Raw genomic sequence first — 8066 nt, forward strand, 5'->3', positions numbered from 1 at the left:
TCACTTGCTGACAAACTGATCTTTATTAGCAAGTTTATCGCTCAATGCTTCTGTTTCCTGATTTGTAAAATAGGGTCTTGCTTCATAGAGTTGAAAGGATTAAATTTATACCCTAATGCAAAGTGCTTACTATAGTGCCTGGCACATAGTAATTACTCAATACATCTTAGCTATTACTTTATCATTTCCTATGTGACTTTGGACAAATTACTTACCTTCTCTAAAACTTGTTTTTCTGATCTATAAAATAGAAATATAATATTTAAATACACTAGAGTTGCTGGGAAGATCACAGTTGACTTGAAAGGAGGCTGAAGCAGAAGGATCACAAGTTTGAGGCCAGCCTCAGCAACTTTGTGAGATCCTCCTTCAAAATAAAAAGGGCTGGGGATGTAGATCAGTGGAAAAGTACCCCTGGGTGCCCACAGTCATGCAAGGAAAATAAAATAATAGAATTTCTGGGAGAATAAAATGGAAAGCTCCTGAAAAGGGCTTGGCACTGTTTAGTGTATGGAAGGTGCTTAATAATTTCTATTCAATAATAATGATAATAATAATAAAGGTTAAAGAAAGGTATATGGGAGAAGAGAATAAATTTATGTTGTTGGATCAGGGAAAAGTTCATACTAGGCAAATTATTTGTGTGTGTGTGTGTGTTGTTTGTTTGTAACACCATTATGGAGATATAATTCACATATCATCCAATTTACCCACTTCAGTGTTTAGATTCACAGAATTGTGAAATTCCACTATAATCAATTTTAGAACGTTTCCACCATTCCAGATAGGAATCTGGACCCACCAGCAGTCATTCCCTATTTCTTTGCATATGTTTCCCTTACCCCCCAAACAATAGGCAACCATCACTTTACTTCCTCTTTCTATTGATGGGTCTGTTGTGGACACCTCATGCAAATGGAATCATAAATACATGAACTTTTGTTTCTGGTTTCTTTCGCTTAGCATAATGTTTTCAAAGTTCATCTGTGTGGTACCTGGGATCACTACTGCATTCCCTTTTATGACCAAATAATTCCTTCCTTCCTTCCTTCCTTCCTTCCTTCCTTCCTTCCTTCCTTCCTTCCTTCCTTCCTTCCTTCCTTCCTTCCTTCCTTCCTTCCTTCCTTCCTTCCTTCCTTCCTTCCTTCCTTCCTTCCTTCCTTCCTTCCTTCCTTCCTTCCTTCCTTCCTTCCTTCCTTCCTTCCTTCCTTCCTTCCTTCCTTCCTTCTCCGGAGGAGGAGGAGGAGGATTAGACCCAGGAAGCACTTAACCTCTGAGCCACATACCCAGTTCTTTTTATTTTATTTTTTTAATTTTCAGGCAGAGTCTCCCTAAGTTGTTGCTTAGGGCCTCACTAAGTTGCTGAGGTTGCCTTTGAACTTGCAATCCTTCTGCCTCAGCCTCCTGAGCTGCTGGGACTACAGGCATGTGCCACCACACCTGGTTTAGACATACATTTCAATTTCCCTGGGGTCCAACCTAGGAAAAGAATTGCTGGATCATATGGTAACTTTTTTTTTTTTTTTGGTACTGGGGATTGATTAAATTCAGGGACACTCTACCACTCAGCTACATCCCCAAACCTTTTTATTTTTTTATATTGAGAGAGGATCTTGCTAAATGGCTTAGGCTGGCCTTGAACTTGAGATCCTCCCAATTCAGTCTCCCAAATAACTGGGATTACAAGTGTGCACCCAGCTCATATGATAACTCTGTTTACTCTTTCAGGAAACTGCCACAGTGTTTTCCTTAACTCCGCACAATTTTACATTCCCATCAGCAACATATGAGGGTCCTAATTTCTTCATATTCTTACCAATACCTGCAATTATCTACCTTTTTGATTATAGCCATTCTAGGGGGTGTGAAGCATAGCTCACTGTGGTGCTCATTTGCATTTGCCTGACGGCTAATGACGTCAATGTCTTTTCACGTGCTTATTGGCCATTTATCTATCTTTTTCTGGAGAAATGTCTAGTCGGATCCTTTTCTCATTATTACTTTTATTTTTTTCCCCAAGTAATAATTTTATTTGAGGCCTGAAAGCACACGTTTCTGGGACATAGAATGGGGTTTGACATTAGGGTCCTGAATTCTAAGATAAGACTTTATTCACCCTCTTTCAAGGCTTCTTGGGAAATGAATCAGAAAGGGGACAAGTCATGGTCTGGAAAGAAATTATTATTGTTCTTGGGAAGTTGCAAAGGGGAGAGCTTATTCAAATTAATGTCATATAACAACATCAAGAATGAAGAGGTGGCATGGGGAAAAGTTCTCAATTCCAGGTGTGGGCAGTGATGTTGGCTTCTTTCCTCATCAAGGACTCATCCCAAATGGAGGGAGCAGAGTCAACGTGACAATTTATTTATTTACTTATTTAGTGCTGAATATCTATCCTACAGCTGGATATCTATCTACCACACCCAGCTCTGAAACTGGCTATTTTTTTTTAATATTTATTTTTTAGTTCTAGGCAAACACAATATCTTTATTTTATTTTTATGTGGTGCTGAGGATCAAACCCAGTGCCTCACACATGGTAGGCAAGCGCTCTATCTCTGAGCCATGACCTCCACCCTGAAACTGGCTATTTTGACTGCAGCAAGTCCTGAGGCCAAGGGATCCTCAGTGTCCTCTTTCCTCCCTGAGGAATTCAAAGAAGGGCAGGGTCTCTGTCGTGGACACTGCTACTCCTTTGATGAAGTCGGCTGGGTTTCTGTCCCATTGTGAAAGGTCCACATGTTCATGGGTGCTCAGGGTGACATGGACCTTGTTAGGCACATTAAATCATTCAGGATGGTCATCCAATTTTTCTACCTGAAGGGCCATTCTTGTCATGAACCCCCCAACTGCTTGAAGATAGCATCACAACCTTCCAGGGCATTCTACCCCGTAGTGCTTAGGTTTGGTAGCAGCTGGTCAGTTTCCTCAAGCTTAGCCCGGTATGGAGGTAGCAAGCTGCAGGTGGCGGTGGAAAGGGCAAGTGGGGCTGGGTACACAGATGCCACCCCAGGATACAGTCTGCCCATTTTAATATTTTGTTATTAATATTTTGTTATTGGTTCTATACATTCTAAATACAAATTCCCTATCAGATATATAATTTGCACTTTTTCTTCCCATTTTTTGGGTTTTCTTCTCTCTCTCTCTCTCTCTCTCTCTCTCTCTCTCTCTCTCTCTCTCTCTCCCTCCCTTTAGTATTGGGGATTAAACTCAGGGCCTCTGGTGCATACCATGCCAGGCAAGTTTTACCACTGAGCTACCTTCCTAGTACTTTTAATTTTTGAGACAGGGTCCTATCTCAGTTGCCCAGGCTGGCTTTTGAACTTTTGATCCTCTGGCCTCAGTGTCCAGAGAAGCTGGTATTACAGGTGTGTGTTACTGCACCAGATTTCTTTTTACTTTCTTGAAGGTATCCTTTGAAGTATAAAAGTTTTAATTTTGATGATGTTCAATTGATCTCAGTCTTTTTGTTTTTTTCTCCCTGTGGTGCTGAGGATTGAAACTGGGCCTTAAGTGGGAAGTTATACTCCGTGTATGTATGATATGCCAAAATACATTCTACTGTCACGTATAACTAAAAAGAACAAATAAAAAATTCTTTTCAAAAAAATCAATTGACTATAAATATGAGCATTTATTTCTCGATTCCCATTTTTTTTTTTTTTTTTTTTTTTTTTGCTGGTGCTGGGGATTGAACCCAGGGTCTTGTGCATGCAAAGCAAGCACTCTACCAACTGAGCTAGATCCCTAGCCTTATTTATTTATTTATTTTTGGTACCAGAGATTGAACTCAGGGGCACTCAACCTCTGAGCCATATCCCCATTTATTTTGTATTTTATTTAGAGAAGGGGTCTCATTGAGTTGCTTAGTAACTTTTGCCTTTGCTGAGGCTGGCATTGAACTCGAGATCCTCCTGCCTCAGGCTACCGAGCTGCTGGGATCACAGGCATGCACCACTCTGCCCATCCAGCACTCCAAGACTTGAAGTAACTGAATTTGAGTTGGACCAAATTAGCTAGATTGGGAATGAACTTCCTTGTGTTTTCATAATGCTTTAGTGTTTAAAAGGTGTTTCTATATACATGAGCTCACATACTTCTTCAAGCAACTCTGAAAAGAAATGAAAGATTAGAAGGTTGGGTGGAGTATCTCTAGACCCACTCAATCAGAAACAGCAGGGATCCCAGGACCAACCACCAGGTCTTCTGACCCTCAGTCAAGTGCCCTAATAATCCCAGTTGGTTAAATCCTGGTTGAGTCCATACATTTGAGAGAAAGAAAAAGTAAAGAGAAAAACATTTTTTTTAAAGTAGGGGATTGAAAATTTATGTCCATACCTATAAAAGCTGCACATGTCTGTTTTAGCATCTTTTTTTTTTTCCTTAGTTGCCAAAATTTGAAAGCAATCAACAAGTCCTTTAATAGGTGAATAGATACACCAGGATACAATAAAGACTGTGGAATATTATTTAGCACTAAAAAGAAATAAGCTATCAAATCGTGGAAAGACATAGAGGAAACTTAAATATATAATGCTAAGTGAAAGAAGCCAATCTGAAAAGGATATATACTGTATGCTTCCTACTATAAGATCTTCCAGAAAAGGCAAAACTATGTACAGACAGTAAAAAGATAAGTGGTTGTGGGGGCTAGGGAGAGGAAGGCTGAATATATGAAGCATAGAGAATTTTTAGGGCAGTGGACATATTCCATGATTCCATAGTGGTAAAAGCATGTTATTCTGCATTTGTCCAAACCCATAGAATGTACACCAACAAGACGGAACCCTCATGCAAACACTATGGGCTTTCAGTGATAATGATATGTCAATGTAAATTTACCAATTATGACCAAATACCACTCTGGGGATGTTGATAACAAGGGATGCTATGCATGTGTGGGGGAAGGAGATATATAGGAAATCTCTGTACCTTTTGATCAATTTTTCTGTGAACCTAAAACTACTCTAAATATGAAATCTATGTTTTTAAAAAAGTGGAAGAAAATTGTAAAATGGACTGATTTAAATGAATGGTTTCTAATAAACTTCAATAAATTTTTCCTTCTCCTGTACAGACAAGAACTGGTATGTTCTGGGTAATCCAGGGCTTTGCTTGGGTATTGCCTTTTCAAAGAATGAGAACAGAGTGGAATACTTTCAACACTGAAACCAAACATACTATAATTTGATCTTTAGCTTTGTTGTTGATGTTCTCAAAGATTCATCCGTATATTTTAAAGCATTGCTTCTCCAAGAGTGGTCGAGGAAATACCTCAGGTACCAGCATCATTGGACAGACTGGCTTGTTTAAAAACTGCAGTTTTCTGAGCCCCTACCCATCCTGAGTCCACTGCACAGCACCAGGTGATTTTAAAAATGCACATCAAGGTTTGGGAACCAGTTTTAGAGAGTGAAAGTCAAATTAGGAATATCAACTATCATCTGCACTTAAGAGTTGCAGATATTCTGCTAACATGAATGTCATGGATAACACAGCAAACTCAAATAGCTCCTTCCCTTCAAATCTTTCCTAACATATCACCTTCCCTTATGAGCACTTTCTGGATTCAAAATTGCAATATCACCTTCTACCCTATGCTTCCCATCTTCCCTATTCCCCTCCCTTCTCCAAAGTACTTAATAAAGCTACTATTTATTTCTTTGCCCCTCCCATGCATTCTAGGAAATGCTCTACCAGTGACCCTTATTTTTGACTCTTGTCTCTAGAAATTAAATTTTGTAGAGTAGGGGCTGGAAATATAGCACTTAAGACAGTACTGGAATGCAAAAGGTAGACAATAGATATTTGTGCCAAGTTACATCATCTCAGTGCTTGAGCATAATATCATTTCTTCACTGTCTTTTTCAAGAAGATTTACAAAATTTATGAAGCAAATCATTCTTTTATTTTCTGAGTGATGCTTTCCTAATTCTGGAGTCTGGGCCAGTTGCTTTTTGGATTATTTTCCCTTGATACTGCTGAGATCCTCCGTTTACTATGAGGATCAAGTATTTATAGCTTTACTGTCCTGTGAGCCCCCCCCCCCCCACACACACACCCAAGGATTTGTTGCCTCCACTGCGAACAAAGTGGACTGGAGCTGCTAGATGGAGATAAACCCACAGGTGGGAGGAGACTTCTCTTAAGTCCACCCACCTGTTCCGTCCTACAAACCAGGTTATTGACAAAAGGAAGTAAATGCTTCCTCCTCTGAAGTCTTGAATGAGGATGCTAATAAATGGATCCTAGCTCAAGCTGCTTCTTAAACAGTCTTGGCTGGCTTTGAACAAATGACCCTTATCCACTTCCTATCCTCCAAGCCACCAGCCAACAGCACCAGCACACAAATCAATCTCAAGGACAGTGGAGCTCTGCCCTCTGGGCATCTCTCCTGAAAGAACCTGAAGTTCAGTCCTAGGAGCAGTCAGTTCCCTAACACTGGGGGTGCTGACCCTCATCTGTGTTTCTCCCAGGACACACCTGATGTTCCAGCTTGTGTGGAGATGCTGAGAAATGCTCCGTTCCCTTCCCCCCAGTCCCCAGTCCAGAGGATGCTGAGAAACTGGGAAAGGTTAGGGGAATACAAACAGGAAAAGGCAAGTTTGTTTGTAGTGTTATGTGCACAGGGTGCCAGGATACACCTGCTGAGCACTGCAGAAGGTCCCCAAGGAAACCATTAACGTGAGTCTCTCACATTCTTAAATGTGTGGTGGTGGGGTGGGGAGAGGGAAAGTGTGCTAAGAGGAGGGGGATGGGCACACTTCTAGGGAGCAAGGTTACCGTGCTAGAGCCCTGGCACACCTTAATAAAAGGTAGCTGAATACAGGATGGATGTGAAGGTGAGCAGCAAAGGGCTTGTCACTAAGGGTGACACTAAGTTATACTGGGTGGATTTAAAGGAAGGGAGATGGGAAGGAATGGGAGGTGAGTTGGGAGGGAGAGGCTTTTGTGGCACCGAAACCCCCAGCCGAGAAAGGAATGGGCGTGGATGTTAGTTGCCTTAGCCTCCTGCTTTGACTCTGCCTTAGTTGGTTTCAGCCAGGGAAGTGAGAGATAGGCACGGATATGCAGGGAGTTACCAGGAGCAGAATGGCCTCTGGCTTCCATGGCAATCCAGAATGGACTTTCTCAAAATTGCTCCCAGGCTGGAGGGAGGAAGATTTTGGAGTGGGTGAGGTGGCTTGGGTTGAAAGCATTGGGGGAATCCCTGAGACCCTGAAGATGGGAGTGGGGAGGAAGGAGTTTGCCCTAGTCTCAAAATGAGACCGACCGAGGGAAGTAACTCCAAACGTCGTGGGGTAGGTAGTTCAGGTTCTTCCAACCGGAGTGGGTGGAGCTAGAACTCTGCAAAAGAGTGGATCATTTGGGGGTAAGGTGCACCGCTGTGCCATCGGACTTCTAAACTGGACACCGGAGGAACTGACTTTTCTCCCCGTGCCTCGGTGGGGAGCGGGCGCTGAGCGTCTGGTACTCGGTTTCCTGAATCCAGACAGGAGTCTGAATGGGGCTGACAAGAGCGAACCAGGGAGAGAAGCAGCAGACTCCTCACACTGGGGGTGGGGTGGCGGCAAAATGGGAACCCAGGCTTGGGGCGGAGGATTTGCTCAGCAGACCACCCGGGCCACAGAGCGGAGAGAGGGATTTGGGGGAGTTGAGTGGGATTCTTACTCTGGGCATCAAGGGTCAAGGAAGGTTGGGGAGAAACTGATATCGTTTCTACCGGGATGATGATGGAAGCTTCCCATTCGGGACGCGAGGCACACAGGGGGTTCTCCAAATTCGATATGGGATAATGGGAATGGGCTGAGAGCCACTGAAGGGGGACTCTAAATTAGATTAGAAGAAATCGGGGGCTCCAGGGCAGATTCTTGCTCCGACTGGGGTAAAGAAGGATTCTTTCCAGTTGGAGTGGGTGGGGATTTGGGGCCACTGGGGCTATCTCCTCCCCAGCCCAGGGAGATTGGGGGGGTCTCTTCAATTCTGGACAGAGGGGACCAGAGAGGGAGAACTGGGGGGGGTTCCCGATCCGGAGCCGAGCTACCTTGAAGGCACCGGGAAGC

General features: G+C 42.9%; 1 pseudogene; it reads right to left on the minus strand.

The window, feature by feature from the left end:
- Positions 1-2455: 2455 nt before the first annotated feature.
- On the minus strand, positions 2456-8039 carry LOC144375191 (pterin-4-alpha-carbinolamine dehydratase pseudogene; annotated as a pseudogene).
- Positions 8040-8066: the final 27 nt, after the last annotated feature.

Source organism: Ictidomys tridecemlineatus, chromosome 2 (genome assembly GCF_052094955.1).
Source record: "Ictidomys tridecemlineatus isolate mIctTri1 chromosome 2, mIctTri1.hap1, whole genome shotgun sequence".
Classification (NCBI taxonomy): domain Eukaryota; kingdom Metazoa; phylum Chordata; class Mammalia; order Rodentia; family Sciuridae; genus Ictidomys; species Ictidomys tridecemlineatus.